Source organism: Cervus elaphus, chromosome 7 (assembly GCF_910594005.1).
Source record: "Cervus elaphus chromosome 7, mCerEla1.1, whole genome shotgun sequence".
NCBI classification, from domain to species: Eukaryota; Metazoa; Chordata; class Mammalia; order Artiodactyla; family Cervidae; genus Cervus; species Cervus elaphus.
In genome coordinates this window covers 30,473,896-30,495,794 of record NC_057821.1, presented here as the reverse complement: position 1 = coordinate 30,495,794, position 21,899 = coordinate 30,473,896, and the positions used below count along the sequence as shown (strand labels likewise).

The following is a 21,899-nucleotide window of genomic DNA, read 5'->3' as shown; positions in this document are numbered from 1 at the left end:
AGGAAACACTTAGGGATCCTGTCGAAATGTTGGTTCTAGTTCAGTAAGTCTGAGGGGGAACTAACATCCTGCATTCTAACAAGGTACCACCAACTGCTTTGGTCCAAGGACCCAGGGTCTGGAAAATTTCTTTCCGATAGAGGGCGCAACAGTCTCAGATAAAATTACTTCTGTAACAACTAAATTTGCTGCTGCTGCTGCTGCCAAGTCACTTCAGTCGTGTCCGACCCTGTGCGACCCCACAGACGTCAGCCCACCAGGCTCCCCCGTCCCTGGGATTCTCAAGGCAAGAACACTGGAGTGGGTTGCCATTTCCTTCTCGAATGTGTGAAAGTGAAAAGTGAAAGTGAAGTCGCTCAGTCATGTCCGACTCGTAGCGACCCGATGGACAGCAGCCTACCAGGCTCCTCTGTCCATGGGATTTTCCAGGCAAGAGTACTGGAGTGGGGTGCCATTGCCTTTCTAACTAAATTATCTAGTTAAGTCCTATTCTCCAGTAAGAGTAAAAACAGACCAAAACTGGAAATTAATCTCTGACATTTGAGATCTTCAGCCCAAGGTACTTCCCAATGGAGCTATCGATGCCTAACTCTGACTTCTTTACATCCACTAATGAAAATAAATTTCTCGATTTCCAAGTTTGGAACGCTGTCTTCTTGCTCAATCTGCAGTCTAATCATGGCCAACACGGTTCAGAGAACAAAACACGCTAAAAAAATTTGACTTGAGATCGTGTGTTTTTCTTTTGTTAAATTCTGCCATCCTTGTCTCTTCTTTCCTGCTTTTTTTTTCTTTCCTGCTTTTTAATATTAATAATACCGCAAAGTGAAACCAAAGGCAAAAAGGCTCGTCAATTTGGTGACGGGCTTTCTGTTCGGAATCTCGAGCTGCTGAATGAGCCCAGGCTTTGTCTTTTCGTGTCATCTTTTCCTCCTTACGCAGCCACCCTGAGTGTTGCCAAACCGGAGGAGCGGGAAAAGAGCAGCACTAATACTAATAGCAAATAGTTGTGAAATAGGCTTACTTTCTTTTTGAGCAAGGAAAAGAGTAAAAAGTGAAAGAAACAAAGGCCTTTCAAAAGTGGAGGTGCCGGGGATTGAACCCGGGGCCTCGTGCATGCTAAGCACGCGCTCTACCACTGAGCTACACCCCCTAGCCGACAATAAACCCTCGGGAATATATTCAAGACAGAAGACAGTTTTTGGTCAGTTTTACAAGAATTAACATTAAGCTAAAGTCTAGTGTGTCAAATTTCACTTATTTCCAAAAACCTTAAATCTAGAATCTAAATATAGGCCCTATATCATGCTTTGCTAAAAGAAGAGTAAATTGCATTCTAGACGGAGAGCCCCCGTTGGTGGTCCTGGGACCTTTTTGCTTCTGCCTGTCTGGAATCACTTCCCTGCCGCAGTTAGAAGAGCCTGATGAAATATTTTCTCTCCTTTCTTCATTTTCTCTTTCCTAGATGCTTTAAAGGACTGCCAGAAAGTCACAGAGTATAATGCGGTGGAAAGCAACCAAATTAGCTCCAGAAGAGAGAAGATGGAAGGACAAATGGAGAGCCGTTTGTTTCGGCCGCCGAGAGAGGGGGCTCCTTGGCTACGATCGCACCCCCTTATGGGTAGAATAGAAGGCCATTTAAGAAGGTTAATGTGATGCGCATTAACCCTCGGTTAGAAACCCTTCGCACTGCTGCTGGACTAGTTCACTCACCGCATCCTTCTCAGAGGCTCTGAGCCTCTCGCGTCCAGCCCCATAAACCAACAGAGCCTCAGGTAACATTGGGAAAGTTTCTTAAATGGGCAAAAAACACAATAAGGTACTGCGGTAAATAACAATACCAAATAATGCAATAACAATAGCAAATAATTAACTCAGTTCAAGATGTTAGAAATGAACAAAATAAGCCAAAAAGAAGGAAGGGTTGATAAAGACGAAAAGAAAATGAGTTGTGTTTTTTATTTTGTTTTTTTTTTAAGTAGAACTAGTTAAAAAAAAAAAAACTGGATATTCGAAAAGTCGACAAAGCTCTAACCATCATAATCAAGAAAAGGAAAAAAAAAGTGCAGACACACAAAACTAGAACTGATGGGAGGAAATATCTATCAAATAACTATCAAACAGGAAAACTTTTAAAAAATCATAAAGACACAACTGAGCAAATGACTTGAAAACTTTAGATGAAGTGGATTTTATAAATGCACTATATCCAAATTACTTCTTGTAGAGACAGAAAGTCTAAACATGTCATTACTATAGAAAAACAGTTGAACAGGCAACTCCCCAAAAAGGGAACCAAGCACAAATACTTTCACAAAGAAATTTTACCAATTTCAGAAAATAATGCTACTTAAAATTTTCAAAGCATGGAGAAAGAAGGAGCTCTTCCAGTTCATTTTATAACATGAGTACAACGCTCATCACAAACTTTTTCAGTTTGCACAGAAAATGAAAAATATAGTCTAATTTCATATAATACAGAATGTCCAAGTGGGGTTTATTCCAGAAATGCAAAGATCACTCATTATCAAGGAAGACATTAACAAAGATTCTCTCCTTTACCAATCTCTACTCAGGATTCCCTGAACTCTTTTCCTCATAGAACTTGACTTTTGGATTTCTGTTTTCTTCTCTGTGTTGTTCACTTTTAGCAAGAATCCTGTTAGGTTGGTTTGGCTAGAATCCTCTATTTGTATATCTGGTTACCCTTGATATCTAATTGTGTTCCTCATCCTCTACCATCCCCTAGGTAATGTCTGATCACCTTGGACTGCTTTCAGCAGGAATCCTGTTTGGTTGGTTTAGCCAGAATTCTGCCTTACCTCAGATGTTTCCTCTTAAGTAATTTTCTATCCACTGACCCTCACCCACCCTCCCCTGCTTCTTAGCTATAAATTCCCACTTGCCTATGCTGTATTTGAAATTGATTCTATTTCTGTACTGAGGCCTTTTCTCCTATCACAATATTCCTGAATGAAATCATTTTTACCTCTTATCTACTGTCCAGCTCTGGTTTATCTTTGACAACAGTAATATAATCCATCAAATTAATAAACATAAGGAGAAAAACCATACATGATCATCTCCATAGTTGCACAATAGGCATTGACAAAAGTCAACATATATTCAACACTGTAGAGGATTGAATAATGTCCAGCAAAAATTCATGTCCACTTGGAACCTGAAAATGTGACCTTATTTAGAAATAGTGTCTTTAAAGATATAATTGGTTTAAAAGACATCATATTGGATTAGGATGAGTTCCTAAATCCAATGACTGATGTCCTTACAAGAGGAGAATGTGCAGAGACAGAGATACAGAGGGATGAAGGTCATATGATGATGGAGGCAGAGATTAGCGTGATGCAGCTACAATCCAAGGATTGCCAGGAGCCACCAGAAACTAAGATGAGGCATTATTTGAAAGGAGATACAGATGTAAGGTAAATCTGGTTAATTAAAAACTCAGAAATAAATTAAAAAAAAAAACACAACTCAGAAGCATGGCAGCAGGAAGAACTCCATGTGCTCATCAGAGAAATTGTGGAAATTTTATAAATTATCCGGAAATGGTTCTAAGGGCATATGTCATATTAAGAAAGGTTAATTCAAGAAAACATACTAAAGTTCAGTAATAACAATGAGAATCTGTGTCATCTGAATCACAACCTACTCCCTCCCTCTCTCTTCCCAGGCCAAGCTGACAGAAATTCTACTCCAAACTATACAGCCAAGGAAACAAAGTTCCCACTCCCCCAACCCATTTCCATTTGGAAAGCTCTAGTATCTTTCCTCCATTTCTTTCTTTCTTTTTTTTTTTCTTTCCTCCATTTCTAATCACACCCTCAGCTCCTTCTTGCAGACACTAAGTCCTGGAAAAGTGCAGCCAAGAGGTGAGGGCTCTCATCTTTCCACTCATGGAAAACAGATTCTATTTTATCATGTCCTGAAAATACTGGGGCCCCTTCACGCCCATCATGAGACAGAGGTTCCAGGCCAGGAGAGAGATGCCAAGAAGACCTAAGGTGTTGCCTCGTGCCCAGCACCCAGCTACTATAACAGGAGTGTTACTCAGAAAGAAGTATGCTACTGTCTGCCCCCAGCTGAAAGGCTGAAGGGAATCCTTCAAGTTGAAGCAAGAAGCTGATGAACAGCAATACAAAACTGAAGAAAAATATACAACTTCTTGGTAAAGGAAAACAGACAGATAAATATAGAATCCTGTAAAATTGTAATGTAGGTGTGTAAATCATCTTTAAATCTGGTATAGAATTTAAAAAGCATAAAACTTAATTATAACTCTAAGTTAATGATCACACCGTATAAAAGATATTTTATGTCATCAATAACAAAGTAGGAGAGAGCAAAGATTATTATAACTTTTAGAAGTTTTATGTAATTGCATTGGTAACCACAAAGAAAACAGCTATAAAATATACACAAAGGGAAACGAGAAGGAAATCAAAGCATGTCCATCTCAATCAGTTGCAGCATCTATAACAGAATCCTCATGTATTCTAAAATAAGCCCCTCTCATTCTAATAAACATTAAATCTATTGAAAATCAGGAATGAGAATAGAAGTCAAAATAATTTGGTTGAGGAGAGAGAGAAATTATTGATGCCATGTGCTGTTTTTGGTACGAGGTAGCTGTTTTCAACCAAAAAAAAAAAAAAAGAGAGAGAGAGAGACAGAAAATATTCATAGGTGGTAAGAGTTCTGTTGCCTTTTTATTTTCTGGTTAAAAACTGAAAGGAGATTCTGGTTTAAATCCCAAGAGGTCCTCTTGAGGCTTTTGCCCGGAAGCATGATTTAAAGTGGGGAACTGCTTTTAATATACTCTCACTTCACTGTCCCAGAGACCAAGCAGTCATGTTTACTTAGAACCGATGGTTCTTCTCACGTGGGCACAGTTGCTTGTCTCAGCAGTTTTTGTAAGCTTTGAAAAGACATGGATCATGTGAGCAAGAACCTACCAATGTGGAAATTCTAAAACAGAATCCAAAAAAGATGCAGGCCCGAGGAGGCAGTTGTCTAGGCTGACTGCTAAACATTTCAGAGGCAGGAGGTCTGGTGAGGTGAGATATGTGTGTATTCAAAAGCTGATGAAGCAGACTGAGACCACCAGAGTTATCTATTGATATAACTCTATTAATGAGTCTCCTCTGAGCCCTCTGTCAGGTAGAGAAAGGGGGCCTATATCCCTACTTCCATAGCTGACTAATGTTCCTCCTAGACAACTCTGATTTGTTGATGGTCTATATCTTCAAAAATTCAAGGTATACTGTGCTGGAGACACAGTAACTTCTTAACACTCTGTAAAGGAAGCTACCCCTTTGCCAACATCTACTCAGATGACTGCATTAATAGTTCTAATGTGAGGATCTTTGGTAAAGATTTAGGAGGTAACATCTACACTGAGAGTACATATAATCTCGGCTTTTTGTGAGTTTGGAATGCTACAATATAGAAACATGGAGATTTTTATTTGTCTTGGCAACCTCAATTAAAAATTGGAAAATATTGAGAGTTCCCTGGCTGCCTAGGGGTTAGGATTCTAGACTTTCACTGCCATGGCCTGGATTCAATCCCTGGTCAAGGAACTGAAAGAAGGCATGGCTCTCTCCTCAAGAAAGGAAAATGCTAAAGATTTCTTAGAGGAAAATTAGTTCAGTTATGAATACTGACTGGAGAAGGAAATGTCAACCCACTCCAGTACTCTTGGCTGGAAAATCCCATAGCAGGAGGAGTGTGGTAGGCTACAGTCCATGGGGTCGCAAAGAGTCGGACACGACTGAGCGACTTCACTTCACTTCACTTCATGAATACTGAATCCTACTCTAAAGGCAGAATTTTGAAGCTAAAGAAAAATGCCAAGAAACATGATTTTAAGAATCTAGAAGGACATATTCAAAAACAACAATCTACCATTACAGGGAAATTTTGGCCATCTCAGAACTCTCATACATAGCAACGGATTTTGGTGTCCCCAAGATGACCATTTGGTGGCACCTAAGTCATTCTCCAGAACTCTGATGCTTTCATCATGTACAGGAAAGCATTTACAACGGCAAGGACGAATTCCTCCAAACTCTCAAAGTTATTATTAGGAATACCTACCAATAAACTCTTTGGGTAGCTGAATCTTTTCTATCTGTATTTATCATACCTCCCCTTCCAAAAAAAAGAAAAAAAAAAACACTGAAGTTATGGCAAGGCTTCAGTCCTTTATCTCAAAAACTGTTTGGATATTTACAAATAAATTTCATTCAGTTGTCCACATTTAAAAAAAATTAAATATGTTTCACATTTTACTTCATCAGGTAAAAAGGGCAGAACTTATTTAACACAATAAGAACTCTATCTAGATATGAAGCTTATATTATAATTTAAAAGTTACTCAGGAACAATGAGTTAAAGAAACGCATACAAAATATAAAAACGGAAAAAGGGAGCGGGGAAAGAAGGGGAGGCTGTAATGGGGAAAGAGTGGTAGGGGAAAATAAAGGAAAGCTTTCCTTCCTCTCAACAAACCTATTCCTTGACCCAGAAACCGCCCAGAAAACGAAGGGATCTAAAGAAAATTTCCTGTGGACTTCACATTCGCTCATATTTTTTCTGCTTTCTGTGTTTCTTGCTCTTAGATGATACTGCGAAATGTAACTATTGTAATTGGACTTGTTAATTTGGTACCTCGCTTGTTTTTCGGTTTCCGCAGTCCTAAGCGGCTTTACTCCCTCAGCCTCTTTAATCATGTCTTTTGCCAGCTGACTCAGCTACCCACTGTGATGTTAAGGCCCTAGGGCAAAAATGGGTCCATATTAAAAACAAATTAGTTCTTGTTTTTTGTGGGACTTAAAAGACCTGAAAGAGAACGAAAGAACCAGAAAAGAGGGCAGGCGGTGGATGTTCTTAGCAAACGAGGATGCGTCTAGCGCTGTTACAGCCCAAAACTAATTCCACACCTCTCGAGAAAACTGGAGGTGCCGGGGATTGAACCCGGGGCCTCGTGCATGCTAAGCACGCGCTCTACCACTGAGCTACACCCCCTCCCTCCTAGCTCCTCTCAGAATTATTCCTATGACCTGTCAATACATCTTCCGCAAAAGAAATTTTACCTCATGAAATTCAATCTTTGAACTTTCTCTACTGAATACTGTCTTGTAACTAGGCTATAAGAACGAAAACTAAATACTATACCTAAAGTCCCGTCTGGTCCTGAGCTCTCTCACTACGGGTCACCCTCTGGGACACCAGCTCGACGGCCACCTGCCTGTGGCGAAGGGGGAGCTCCTGACTGCCCGCCCCCAGGGAGAGGTCTGGGATAAGACTTCTGCTTAAATAGGTTGACAGAAAATCGAAAGTATAATGCCGGAGGATAAAAAGAAACCCTAAACGGCGCCGTGGGGATTTAGGTCCAGGTAGGCGAGAAGACTGGGAGGCAAGTGTGACAGGCCCGCGTCGGTCGCTTCCCTCATTCGAGTAAGCTCCCTCGTCAAGACTGAGTCGGGGACACGCATGGTGGGTGCGTCTCCCGGGCTCTGAACCTCAGGTCTCGAGAACTACCGAGACGTGCGCGAGGAAGAGGAGAGAAAGAAACAGAGCAGCCTTAGAGCGCCCCCTTTCGAAACTGAACTCTACCCAGAAGAAAGGCGTTTTAAGGCGCAGGCTTGATCCGCAAAATGATTCAACTGTATAAACCCTCCAGGTGCCCGCAGTAGGTAGACCCCTTGCCCTCTGAGGGGCAACCCTCAGGCGCTTCCCGCCGTTCTCTGATTTTGGGTACCAGGGTCAACCCAGAAATGAGTATTGGGAGCAAATACTAAATCATTTTCCATCTAAGCTTTCTTCTGATTCTCACTCCTGTGGACTCTTGGAGACCTGACATCACCACCTCCCTTTCGGCTCCTCCCCAACTCCGGATCTGGCCGTCCTGGCGGATCCGACCCGGCCGAGCCCCAGAGGACTTGCGGGGGTCATCGGATTTTAGTGTTCAGTCGCTCAGTCGTGTCCGACTCTTTGCGACCCAGTGGACTGCAGCACACCAGGCTTCCCTGTCCTTCACCATCTCCCGGAGCTTGCTCAAACGCCTGTCCATCGAGTCTGTGATACCATCCAGCCATCTCGTCTTCCCCTTCTCCTCCTGCCTTTGTGTATACAATGCCTGGGCCACAGGCGACTCTCAGAGAGGCTAAAGGGACATATGAATGCTTTTTAGACAACACTGGGTGGGGGGGTGGGGGGTGGCGAGCGGAGGAGGTGATTGTCGGGCGGATCCATAAAGATGGAAAATCACCTGGAGGAACTGAATAAAGCTGTGGATTTCTGGGCCCCACTCTCTAGATGCTGAGTGCTCTCAGAATCTTGGGTTCTTATGTTATTCAACTGAAAAAGGGAACCTCCTACACTGTTGGTGGGAATGTAACTTGGTGCAGCCACTATGGAAAACAGTATGTTGGTTTCTCAAAAACCTAAAACAGAGTTGTCATTGGATCCAGCAATGCCACTTCTGAGCATATACCCAGACAAAACTATGTTTCAAAAAGATACATGCACCCCTAGGTTCATTGCATCCCTATTTACAATAGCCAAGACATGGAAGCATTCTAAATGTCCATGGACAGATGAATGGGTAAAGAAGATATGGTGCATATATACAATGGAATCTCTCTCAGCCATAAAAGAGAAATAAAGAAAGCCATTTGCAGCAGCATGGATGGACCTAGAGGTTATCATGTTAATTGAAGTAAGTAAGAGAGTGAAGGACAAATATCATACGATATCACCTATGATATATGGAAACTAAAATATGACACACAAACGTATCCATGAAACAGAAACAGACTCACAGAAATAGAGAAGAGACTTATGGGGGAGCGGGGAGGGATTGGGAGTTTGAGATCTGCACATGCAGATTTGAAGAAGAAAATGGCAACCCACTCCAGTATTCTTGCCTGGAAAATTCCATGGACAGATGAGCCTGACTATAGTCCATGGGGTCTCAAGAATCGGACATGACTTAGCAACTAAACCACCACCACCAGGTGCAGACTATTCTATATAGAATGGGTAAACATCAAGGTCCTACTGTACAGCCCAGGAAACTATATTCAATGTTCTGTAGTAAACCATAATGGAGAAGAATATAAAAAAAGAATGTGTATATATATGTATAAATGAATCATTTTGCTGTACAGGAGAAATTAGCATTGTAAATCAACTGTATACTTCAATAAACTTTTAAAAATTATAAATGTCCCTCAATTGAATCTGATAAACAAACTTAAACAAACTAGTTTGGGAACAACTGGACCTGAAACTCTAGGAACAGAAACTGACATGAACTGGGATCCTGGAAAAGTTAATACAGGAGGAGGAGAAAAGAAGAAGGGAAAAGAGGGCACCCACTAGCAGGAGACAGAAAGGTGGGAGGAAGACTGCTGAGGAGTGGGTCTTTCAAAGCTATGGTAAACAAAACAGTATGATAAGGTATTGGCATAAAAAAAGACACACAGGAATCTCCCTGGTAGTCCTCCAGGGAGGACTCCAAGCTTCCTGGGAGGAGAGGGTAGAAGGGAGGGGGAAGGGAGGCATAGCTGGTCAGGGAACTAAAGATTCCTGCTGCAGTGCACCAAAAAGATATAATTCAGTTGCTTTTAATGTTAAGGGCTTCCCTAGCTCAAGGGTAAGGATCTGCCTGCAGTGCAAGAGACCCAGGTTTGATCCCTGGGGGAAGCTCCCTGTAGAAGGGAATGGAGACCCATTCCAGTATTCTTGCCTGGAGAATTCCATGGAGAGAGGAGCCTGGTGGGCTACAGTCCATGGGGTCTCGAAGAGTTGAACAGGACTGAGTGAGTGACACTATGATAAAAAATCTAAATTTTAAAAATGAATTAAAGACTTGAACAATGAAGAGAAGGAAGGAATAAAAAGTACCCAAAAAAAGGAACAAAATTGAGTTCGGGAGATCAAATTTTGCTTGCAAATGGAATGGATGCCAAGATGAAAATCCAAGAGATCCACTAAGGAGTTTAGACTTCAAAAGTTTGTTTTCTCCTCTGGAATATAGTCACCTGTTTCCAAAGAGTGCAACTTGTGCAAAACTCATTTCCAGCTAGCATCAATAGTTTGCCTTTAAATTTCTAAATTTGTTTGTTAGAGAGTATTGAGATTCCTTCAGTCTGTATTTTCACTCTTGGCCAAACGATTATTAATGGAATCACAAACTCTAAATTGCTCTTTTCTTAAAATCATGTCTCAAAATGGTTTTGTTTCTGCAGTATCATCCATAACAGAACTGAAAATGGCATGTCTGTAGCTTGTTGAGCTTTATATCTGCCTCCATTTCTTTTTTACCTCTCTGAAATGTAAATACTAAGGTTTTAAACTCTAAAGTTCTTTTTATGCAATGCAAATACTGTGATTTCTAAATATAATGAGGGGAAGAAAAATCTGTTAAGCAGTCATAGTAGTGGAGGCAAAGGAGAGGGACAGAGTTGATTTAGACAGAATGTGTGAAGGTGAAATCTGGAGCAAGTAAGCCTGACCATTACCTAGATCTCTGAAAAAAAAAAAGATGCATTCCTTCTTCCGCTTCAGTTCAGCTCAATTCATTCAGTAGAAAGGCCCCCCGCCCACCCCTGTCTACATAACTTTTGTACTTTACGTGAGAAGGGTCTCCCACAGTTGGCCGCGTGGCCTAATGGATAAGGCGTCTGATTCCGGATCAGAAGATTGAGGGTTCGAGTCCCTTCGTGGTCGCTTTTTTCCATTTGCCGGTCTGATTCCCTGCCAGGTTGGAGAGGCTTAAAATCTGATTTGCTTCCTCTCACCTCTTGATGCCGTTGCCCGGTTGTGAGTTCAATCAATTAATCGATCAATTCATTCTTATTTAACAATTATATACTGGAGGCCTGATGTTTGACGAGTGCTTTACGCATGAACGAGGAGGGAATAGCATGTGTCCTCAAGGAGCTTACTTTCTACTGAACCCGACAAATGAAATAAACAGAAACAAAATAACTGAAACTTTTTTCACGTCCTATGAGAGAAATAATTTAGAGGCTGAAATAAAAAATTAGGGATGGGGGCTTCTTTAGACAGAATTTTGTTATTCCTGGCTTAAGGAATAATAGTGCTAACTCGCTGAGAATATGAAGGCACTTGGTTTTTACAAAGTTGAAATACTGAACTTTTGAGGGGGGAGGGATCAATTTAAAAATCAACTAAATGGGGAAATGGTGAGTTAAATTTCTGGAAACAAATATCTGACTAGGATTTCTATCATTGTAGCTCTGAATGGTTTGAAATAGATGTTCTCCAGATTTTCTTTAGCTACCATAAACATAATTGCCTCTACCTCCTCCCTTTAGAAAAGCATAAAGGCAGAAGCCGCCAAAGGCTTTTATTCCAATTGAACTGTCCTCTGGAGCAACTTCTATGTAGTCATGAGACCTTTAGTTTTTAGCAAGAGCGTAAATGCCACAAATGGAACTTAACAGCAGGGAGGGTCTTCAAATAATTTAAAAACAGAACTATGGTATGATCCAGCAAACTCCACTTCTGGGTATATATTCAAAAGATTTGAAAGTAGAGTATCAAAACAGATATGTGCACCCATGTTCATAGCAGCATTATTCACAATAGCCAAGAGGTAGAATGAACCTAAATATCCTTAGAAGGATAAATGGATGAATAAAATGTAGTACATACCATGGAATATTACTGTCTTAAATAAACAAAAGAAATAGACCTTGAGGACATTATTCAAAGTGAAATAAGCCAGTCGCGAAAAGACAAATATTGTATGATCCCACTGACACAAGTGTTCAGTTCAGTTCAATTCAGTCGCTCAGGTGTGTCCGACTCTTTGCGACCCCATGGACTGCAGCACACCAGGCTTCCCTGTCCATCACCAACTCCCGGAGTTGACTCGAACTCACGTTCATCAAGTTGGTGATGCCATCCAACCATCTCATCCTCTGTCATCCCCTTCTCTTCCCACCTTCAATCTTTCCCAGCATCAGGGTCTTTTCAAATGAGTCAGTTTTTCGCATCAGGTGGTCAAAGTACTGGAGTTTCAGCTTCAGCATCAGTCCTTCCAATGAATATTCAGGACTGATTTCCTTTAGGATAGACTGGTTGGATCTCCTTGCTCCAAGTCTCCAAGTCTCCAAGGGACTCCTAAGAGTCTTCTCCAACACCACAGTTCAAAAGCATCAATTCTTTAGTGCTCAGCTTTCTTTATAGTCCAACTCTCACATCCATACATGACTACTGGGAAAACCTAAGCTTTGACCAGATGGACCTTTGTTGGCAAAGTAATGTCTCTGCTTTTTAATAAGCTGTCTAGGTTGGTCATAATTTTTCTTCCAAGGAACCAGTGTCTTTTAATTTCATGGCTGCAGTCACCGTCTACAGTGATTTTGGAGCCCCCTAAAATAAAAGTTTGCCACTGTTTCCACTGTTTCTCCATTCTATTTGCCATGAAGTGGTGGGACCGGATGCCATGATCTTAGTTTTCTGAATGGTGAGTTTTAAGCCAACTTTTTCACTCTCCTCTTTCACTTTAACCAAGAGGCTCTTTAGTTTGCCAAAGATACATAGTCCAGATCTATGTGTTTGAAGGAAGCAGCAGGTCTAAGACATTCCTATCTTTGTACAGATGCACATTGTACATTAAAGAGGGCCCTGTCAGACAGGAACTATGTTATGTTCAAATTTTCTTGCAGCCTGAAAAACTTAAATCCTATTCCATCATAGAGTATATGAAATAATCAAATTCATAGAAACAAGTAGAATGGTGATTACCATTTTATGGGAGTGAGGTAAAAATGACAGCTGTTTAATGGGTACAGAATTTCAATTTTGCAAGATAAGGGTTCTAGAGATCTGTTCCACAGCAATATGAATATTCCTAAAACTACTGAACAGTACACTTACAATGGTTAAGACTTTTTTTTTGCAATAAATAAATAAATATTCTTTAAAAAACCAGTTGGCTATAAATGTATGGGTTGATTTCTGGATTCTCAATTGCATTATATGTCCATCTTTATGCCACTACCATATTATGTTGGTTACTATCGCTTTATACTGAGTTTTTAATTGAGGAAATCTGAGTTCTCCACCTTTGTTCTTCTTTTTTAAGATTTTTGTTTGTTTGTTAATATTGCAATTTGGTATGAATTTGAAGAATGGCTTTTTCTTTTCTGTAAAAAAAGTTGCTGGAAATTTGATAGAAATGAAATTGAATCTGTAAATCACTTTGGATAGTATTAACATCTTAACAGTATTAAATCTTCCTATTTAGGAACTTGGAACTTCTTTCCACTTATTTGAGGCTTCTTTAATTTCTGTCAGCAATGTTTTGTAGATTTCGGTGTACAAGTCTTTCATTTCATTGGTTAAATCCATTCGTGGGTATTTTATTCCTTATGTGCTACTATAATTGAAGTTGCTTTCATAATTTTCTTTTCGGTTTGTTCATTGCTGATATAGAAACACAACTGACTTTGTATGCTGATCTTATACTCTGCAACTTTGCTGAATTCATCTATCAGTTGTAGAAGTTTTCTTGTGATCCTGTCATGATATTGCCATCTGTAAATAGAGACAGTATTACTTCTATCTTTTCCATTTGAATGGCTTTGATTATTTTTCTTCTCTAATTCCTTGAGAATGATGTTAGCTGTAGTTTTTTCCATAAACATTCTTTATCATCCTGAAGAAGGGCATGATATTTTTTTTTGTTTGTTTGTTTCTCATTTCTTTTATTTATTTATTTATTTATTTTTTTGGGGTGCCATTCTTATTTATTATTTTTTTTAATTTTTTTATTAGTTGGAGGCTAATTACTTCACAACATTTCAGTGGGTTTTGTCATACATTGATATGAATCAGCCATAGATTTACACTTATTCCAAGGGCATGATATTTTAAGTGGTGAAATACAGTTTGCTTCTCACTTCACATTCCATGAAATGGAGATATCTGTAATAAAAATGTATGAAGTTGGGTTAAAATAGGAATACTGTCATTTCAAGTGCTACCTTTTTATATCATTTATAAGAAATTGAAGGATACTAGAGCTGATGAGTTAACTGACTTCTCTAGTAAATTTCATAGAGAAGTCAGACTTGTACTATGACATTCCTAGGAACCTCTGACAGTAAACCACAGTTCATCTCATTTACAGTCAGACCTCCATACCTGCAGGTTCTGCAGCCACAGATTATAACAACTCATCAAAAATATTCAGAAAAAATATTCCAGGAAGTTCCAAACAGGAAAACTTGAATTTACCATGCACCACCAACTATTTACATAGCATTTATGCTGTACTAGGTATTTAATCAAGAGATGATTTAAAAGTATACAAGAGAATATGTGTAGGCTATAAGCAAATAACTATGCCACTTTATATGAGACTCAAGTATCCATGGACTTTGGCATCTGCTGGTGGTCCTGGAACATCATGGATACAAAGAGACTGTATATCCACTCATCAATAGGCCTGTGTTGTAGTGGTTATAGTTTGGTCACCTTTGGACCTACTTTCTGTATTGGGTATTCCACATTTTTTTAAAGTATCTTTTTTTTTTTTAATTTCAGCTGGAGTTATCTATAATTTAGTTGAACTTTTAACTTCACTTTAAAAATCTTAGACTTGGTTTTATGCTAGTCAATATTGGTTAGGTCAATCATATGAAATCAGTTACTAGGATGAAGTTTATCATTCTAAGGATAGCTTAGTCAAACCTTCACTTATTGATACTTTAACTTTTAATTTCTTGTCAAATTATGGAATGCTTCACAAATTTGCATGTCATCCTTGAGCAAGAGCCATGCTAATCATTTCCAACTTTAGTATGTGTGCTGCCAAGGCGAGCACTATTCTGCATTATTTATTCACAGTTTGAGTGAACTCTGGGAGTTGGTGATGGACAGGGAGGCCTGGCGTGCTGCGATTCAGGGTCGCAAAGAGTTAGACACGACTGAGCGACTGAACTGAACTGAACTAAAAGCCGAACAAGTCAGGCACTCATTCCCGATTACCTTGCAAACAATTTTTAGCTAGTACACAATCATGTGTTTTATAAACTTCTTGGATATAACGAGCATCTTTTTCTGAAACAGAAAGCAGGAATCATGAGTAATACAAACAAGTATTTTTATAAGGGAAGTCTCCGAGTAAATGAATACTTCCAATATTTCACCTAAGTTTTCAAAGTTTTCAAATATCTATAGGCTTTAATTTTCAAATAAACCAGCTTTCTTTCACCCGCCTAGTCTCTTACATTTTGACTATTTCAGGATAAAAATCAACGATCAACCAAGTAGAGTCATGAGTGGTCATAATGACAGAAATACATTGCCATGCATATATGAATCTTCATTATCGTAGATCTTCATATAGATCATAGTTCATTAGTCTTGGGATCTGGGATATGTATATTCTTCTCCTGAGAGAGAAGGAAATCCTGGAATATGGTGTTCCTGAGGCAGAATCAGTCATTTGACTGGAATATAAACAACATAGGGTATAAATTTATTTCACTAGTTTAAAAAAAATTAAATTTTAATTTTAATTCTATCCTATTCCATTTTATTCTTATACTTCTACTGCCATGGCTCCAGAACTACATTCCTTGGTACATAAAAAGCACTCATGATATACTCGTTGGAAGAATGGTGATTAAAAATACCCTAAATGTCTAGGGGGAAAAAAAGTGGATAAATGAAATAGGATATATCTATCCTGTGGACTGATTTGCCACATTTAATTTCTAAGGAAAAAGATAGTGTTTACACGGAAAGAGCCCAAGATACATTACGTTAAAAAAAAATAGTCAGAGAATGGTATACTTTGTATGACTGCATTTCTGTAAAAACAAAATATTTATATATTATATATACATGAATTCAGAGAAAATAGGAGTGTACAAAATATAATAAAATACTGCTGGGGGTTAGATTTGGAGGAGGAAGCTATAACTTTCATACTTTATTCAGGAGGTAAAACGGCACTCAATTTTGACTAGGAAACAAAACAATAATTATTAGATGCCAGCGAGGGTGTGATTTACAAGGAAATGTTTGAGAACTAGTTCATGACTTCTGAACATGGAGAGACCATGTTCAATACAAAATAAATAGATCTATATTAAAATCCATAAATTTATATACATTTATATAAGATTTACAGATCCATAAAATCCATAAATCTATATATCCTTCAATTTCTTATAAATAATATAGATCTATGGATCTATCTATAAAAATCCAATCGATCTATATTAAACATCTATATAAAATATCTTTGCAGACAGCAGTGTGCAGTGGTAAAGAGTCGTCCCGCCACCGTAGGAAACTCAAGTGACGCGGATTCCACCCCTGGGCGGGGAAGATCCCCTGGAATAGCAACCAGGGCAGGGCCTCTGTCTGGGAAGAAGCGGAAGAGCAGCCAAGAGAAGCAGGCGGGGCACCGGGCCAATCCCACTTACTCCTGCAGCACCAAGGGAAAGGGAACTATCTGAGTCCCAAAACTCGCTATTTTAACATTTCCTCGCGCTGTTTCAGATAAACCAACCTCTGGTACTCTCCCGTCGTTATCAATCGTTCGCCCCAAATCTCGTGACTTCCGAAAATATCGCGATGTTTCAGCTATTACTATTTTCCTTAGCAGTCCCTGTGAGAAATTTTTTAAAGCCCGTTTTTAACACTATGTGTTGGTAAATTGCATATGCATATTGCTCTTCCCAAGATATTTTGTTTTAGAAATTAGGGGGTGGGGAAAAAGTATGTGTCAGAAGTGGGATTCGAACCCACGCCTCCATACGGAGACCAGAATCCCCAAGGCGGGGAAGCTTCGCTTGAGTCTGGCGCCTTAGACCACTCGGCCATCCTGACACCTCGGGAAAGGCAGAAAGATTTTCCACTAAAATAGATACATAGATCAGCGTCTCTATGACGTATAGTCTAAGAAGAGGTTAACTTCCGGGTCGAGAATAAAAGGCCACCCGTGGCTTGAAAAGGAAAAAGGTTTATGTTTCTGGAGGGAAGGAAAGAAGAACCGAACGGCGTTTAGCCCAAGTCGCTTGGTGGGTTTTCCAACCTCTCATCTTTACCGAAACCTTGAGCGTGGTTTTTGCCCCAGGCTTGTTTATTTTTGAAGACAGTGAGGAACAACAAAAATCCTACAAAAGCCCCAGATTGTATGGCATAGACCATTTTATTGTCTCTTGTTTGATTCCTTTTCGTCCCCAGATCTGCCTTGCCATTGGAGAAGTGTTTGTTTTGGGCTCCGAAAGTGACGGCCGAGGAACAGCCTTGGAAAGTTCTCGTAGGGCGACAACTCCCGCCGATGCAAGACTTGATGAGACCAGTTTCTACTCAAGAGCTTGACCTGTTTCAGGTCCAGAGAAACTCAGTGACACTCTTGCTTCCCAACCTTCCTGGTTACTCTCAGATATTTCTGACTGAAAGTTTCCATGGCGTCCGTTGCCAGGTAGTAGATAAAATGGCGATTTTTAAGAGGGATGGCTGAGTGAAAATAAGGGGAACGTGCCACACTTCCTGACTCAGACTTTTCCAGCTCTTTCTCAGCTTTGTGCAAAGTAATATGAGCTTTGAGTCTGGAAGGGCACATATTTTAATGAAACCTTGAAGGGTAAACAGTAAGAAATTATTCTTCCAACTAAGCTGAAAGCTAAATATTTTCAGATGGCCATAATTATTACCTTAAATTCTACAAGTGGAATCACTAGATCTTTATCCAGTTTAGTATAGTTGATTTACAATGTTTTGTTAATTTCAGGTGTACAACTTAGTGATTCAGTTACATATATACATATATAATACATATAGCCATTCTTAAAGCTTATCCAGTTTTAAAAGCTTTTAATACACGCTGCCCACCTACCTCCCCCAAATTTTGAAGCAATTTAGAGTCATGTCAGACTCTTTGCGACCCCATGGACTGTAGCCCGCCAGGCTCCTCTGTCCATGGTTTTTCAGGCAAGAATACTGAAGTGGGCTGCAATTTCCTTCTCCAGAGGATCTTCTCGACCTAGGGATCGAACCCGAGGCTCCCACATTGCAGAAGATAACCCAAACATGACCAACAGAATACCATGATTAAATGGTTAACAACAAAACATTTTGCTGGGTGACACAGTTTTATTAGTGAGGTTCAATATTCATGTTTCAAGGATTTTTATATTCTTCTGTAAATTGCTTACCCACCTTTGAGGTGTTCATCCATCCTTGATTTGTGAAACTTATTTTACAAAAAATAAACCCTTCTGATAGTCTTTATTTACTAAGAAACCAAGAAGAAATTCCTTTTACTAACAACAATCCTATTAAGTCCCTTAAACACTACTTTCCATGTATAGAAACTATAGATATAAAACTCTAGTTTTATAGTGAGCTATAAATTTTACAAGGTTCTCATGTCAATCTTTCAAAACCAAACTGTGGCCCAAATTTAATGTCCTTATAATGTTACCGTGCTAACATTTACTTTTAATCCTGGTCATTTATTAGTTCCATCATTTTCTTCCTTTATGGAATATTAAACTCCTGCTATTTTGATTTTATGCTTTAAATGATTTGAAGTACTTTCTGGAATAGGTAAGGTATAATTAAATATGTAAACAATTTTACAATTTATTAACAATATTTATTGTGTAACATGGAGAAGGCAATGGCAATCCATGGGGTCACTAAGAGTCAGACAAAACTGAGCGACTTCACTTGCACTTTTCACTTTCATGCATTGGAGAAGGAAATGGCAACCCATTCCAGTGTTCTTGCCTGGAGAATCCCAGGGATGGGGGAGCCTGGTGGGCTGCCATCTATGGGGTCGCACAGAGTCGGACACGACTGAAGTGACTTAGCAGCAGCATTGTGCAACAGTTCCCAGAGGCCAGTGTACATTTTTTGAAAACACCTGCATGAAGGATTTTGAAGGGCCTCAAAATTTAAAAGGGTGGGGCTTCCCTAGTGGTCTAGTAAAGACTGTGCTTCTACTGCGTAGGGCACAGGTTCCATCCCTGACAGGGGAACTAAGATCCCACATGCCTTGGGGCTCAACAACAACAAAAAAATTTTTAAGGAGTGGAGGGGACTAAAAAAAGATGACTGTGTTTGTTTATACCAATTTTAAAAACAGGATTTAATTTCCAACCTCGAAATTAATCTCTTAACTGTTTTATGTGGAAATGTACTTGAGGCAATACTGTCATATTTAAATACTGTTTGCACAATGTGAAATCTAAGCTATTAATGCTTTATTAATATTCTAGTAAAGTCAGTTTCCCTAGAATAATCTACACTGGTTTGACTGAACTTTCTCATTATTCTTTGCAAAGACCTTAAAAAGAAATTACTGGGTTAAAGGAGGTGAAAGGGTGTAGTGATTTAATTGCATAATCAAGTCAAAATTTATTGCAGGGCCATGTTAGTTTGTACTAACCTGTCAACCTCAAGAAAAAGTGCACTAAGGAAGAAATGCAGATCTAGACTTTTAGTTTCTCCTGACCACCATGGTCAGCACTGAGGTCTCCTGAAAGCACACAGTGTTTCACTTATCCACAAATGGGTCTTTTGTCTAATCCCACTTATTTCATGTTATTTTTTTCTCTTAATTGACTTTATTAATTTTTCCAAGGACAGAGTCAGGTTCTCTTGTATTCTCAACAGTCAAGTTCATCTGGGGCACCTAACACTGTTTAACTTTTTTTTTGAATCAGTGAATTGTCGTTATGCGTTTGTGAAGAAGCAACTCACCAATCACTGGTACACTAAGAATCTTTCTAGTTTTATTTTGCTGGGAGATATGTGATTTCCATCCATACTTTGGTTAGGATCACTGATGAAGATGTTAACAAATGGATCTATTTACTATATGCTAGCTCTTGCTCTTACTTAGTGCTTTTAAGTGTTGCCTTTACGGCAACTGTCATCTTGTCAACTGCATATCCTAGATGGCAGTTCCCCTTTCATTCTCTGAAACTTTCCCTTCTAGGCCTTGTCTGCTCTTGGGGAAGATGCTCTTCTGTACCCACCAGATCAGTATCAGAAAAAACAAGAGCAGCTGAAGACAAACACAATTTTCCTGAGGCAACAAATAAACAAAACAATGAGTGTTTGAAGTACGAAAATGTAATTAACAACTTCAAATGTTCTGAGGAAAGGACCAGAGAGGAGCCAAAAGAACTGGACCCCATGTTTGCCTAAAGGGGTCCATATTGTGACCTGATGAATCCAAATGCTTACCTTTCTGCAGATCATTTGCAGAGTTCATTTAACTTCATTCAAAATGACAGGTTAAAAAAATTTGTTTTTAATACCTCTAAACCCACCACCCATAAGAATCATAAGATAAACAGTATAAAACACGTCAGTTCACACCCTCTTTCTCCACCCTATCCTCCACGTGGCCCACTGGTAACCACAAACCTTTTGTCCATATCATAAAAAGGGTAAAGTATACAGTTTTTTTTAGACTTTTTCCCATTCAGCATTGTTAGTAAGATTCAGTCTTGTAGTATATCCCAGTTCAAATTGGAAGTAGCTTTGCTGAATCCAAAGAGGTTGCTTACCGCTGCTCCAGCTGCTGCTGTTAAAAATTCATTTAGATGCTGCTCCTATTAGCACTGAGTCTACTGGAAATAAAGCGGACCCTGTGTGAGACCTTTTGTTAGCCTGGAGACAGCTCCATCAGTCCAGCAGCAAGGATCAGGGAGTCTTTCCTAGGGGCACATTTTCTTGGGACTGGTACCAAGCAAGGTGCCCTCTTTATGGGTTTTTATTCTTCCTCCTTGTCCCAAAGGACTATACTAAGTGAAACTGAAATGCGATTCTGACTGGGTCTCTTCACCCAGTTTTTCAGTTGTGAATTCTTGAATCTAGAGTAGACAGACTTACTGTTAAAGGCAGGTATCCCAGGTCAACAGACTGGCACTCCAAGGCCTCAGCCTCTACCTTTCCATGCAGAAAAGCATAATCCATAGATATTGTGAGGCAGGATATCATGTATGTAGACATGTATTTCACCTCAGTCTAAATCCTGGCCCTGTTGCCTCCTAGCTGTGCACCTTGGATAAACACCACCCCCTCTATGCTTCAATTTTCTTGTGTAAAATAAAGGCAACAGTACCCACTTTATCTTGTAGGGTTGTTAGCATTAAATAAGCCGTTGTACACAAAGCACTTCATACTATGTGCTAAGCACTGCTCTCTGTGTAGTAGTATCTTATATATATAATAATATATATTAGCACATGTATTTATATCTATTGAGACTATTCAGCAAAAGCTAACCTAGCCTCATGGAAGCCCCTCTCTTCAGCTCCTGGTTATTTCTCTTAAAACCTTTTGAATAAATAAATGAATCAAGACATATCATCAATGCATGATCTTCAGCCATGAACCACAATGTTGGGTACAAGACTAAGACCACAAAATCTTGTCGTCTTGAGGTCATGTCCAAAAGCAGGAAAGATTGAAAACCTCCTGGGAAAGAGCTGTCCTCTCAGCTTATTTTTCCTCCTTAGAATGTGGTGACCTCCATGAACCTAAGGGCTTATGCTGCTGCTTCTGAGGTAGGAAGCAAGCTCTGGGTGCTCTGATCTATACCAAGCATTGCTGCATACCCCACTGTCAGTTATAATAAGGACTTGAGAGAACAGTTTCCCAGAGAAGTGACAGGATTAGCCAATACAAAGCTGTAGGCTGTGGAAGTCCAACACTACTTTCCAAGCACCAGTAGAAAGTAGTGACATGGTACTGTTTTATCATCTAGTTGAAAGTAAAATATTGACCAGAATAAGATTCTCGACCCACAGAGGAAATCAATACCATTAACCATGCCTCTCCTCCTCTAATATCTA

At 39.5% G+C, this 21,899-nt stretch overlaps 1 long non-coding RNA gene, 4 other non-coding genes and 1 pseudogene across 5 annotated transcripts; 2 read left to right on the top strand and 4 right to left on the bottom strand.

The window, feature by feature from the left end:
- Positions 1 to 1,081: 1,081 nt before the first annotated feature.
- TRNAA-AGC lies at positions 1,082 to 1,153 on the bottom strand. The gene has a single exon. It is a non-coding gene; the product is annotated as a tRNA-Ala (tRNA).
- Positions 1,154 to 6,978: 5,825 nt separating this feature from the next.
- TRNAA-AGC lies at positions 6,979 to 7,050 on the bottom strand. Its single transcript has one exon. It is a non-coding gene; the product is annotated as a tRNA-Ala (tRNA).
- A 3,638-nt stretch (positions 7,051 to 10,688) lies between these two features.
- On the top strand, positions 10,689 to 10,761 carry TRNAR-CCG. Its single transcript has one exon. It is a non-coding gene; the product is annotated as a tRNA-Arg (tRNA).
- Positions 10,762 to 14,796: 4,035 nt separating this feature from the next.
- LOC122697899 lies at positions 14,797 to 14,893 on the bottom strand (annotated as a pseudogene).
- A 1,912-nt stretch (positions 14,894 to 16,805) lies between these two features.
- On the bottom strand, positions 16,806 to 16,911 carry TRNAL-CAA. The gene is made up of 2 exons: positions 16,874 to 16,911; positions 16,806 to 16,851 (listed from the first exon to the last, which is right to left on the bottom strand). It is a non-coding gene; the product is annotated as a tRNA-Leu (tRNA).
- Positions 16,912 to 17,004: 93 nt separating this feature from the next.
- LOC122697480 lies at positions 17,005 to 21,402 on the top strand. The gene is made up of 3 exons (XR_006342067.1): positions 17,005 to 17,102; positions 17,269 to 17,509; positions 20,033 to 21,402. It is a non-coding gene; the product is annotated as an uncharacterized LOC122697480 (long non-coding RNA).
- Positions 21,403 to 21,899: the final 497 nt, after the last annotated feature.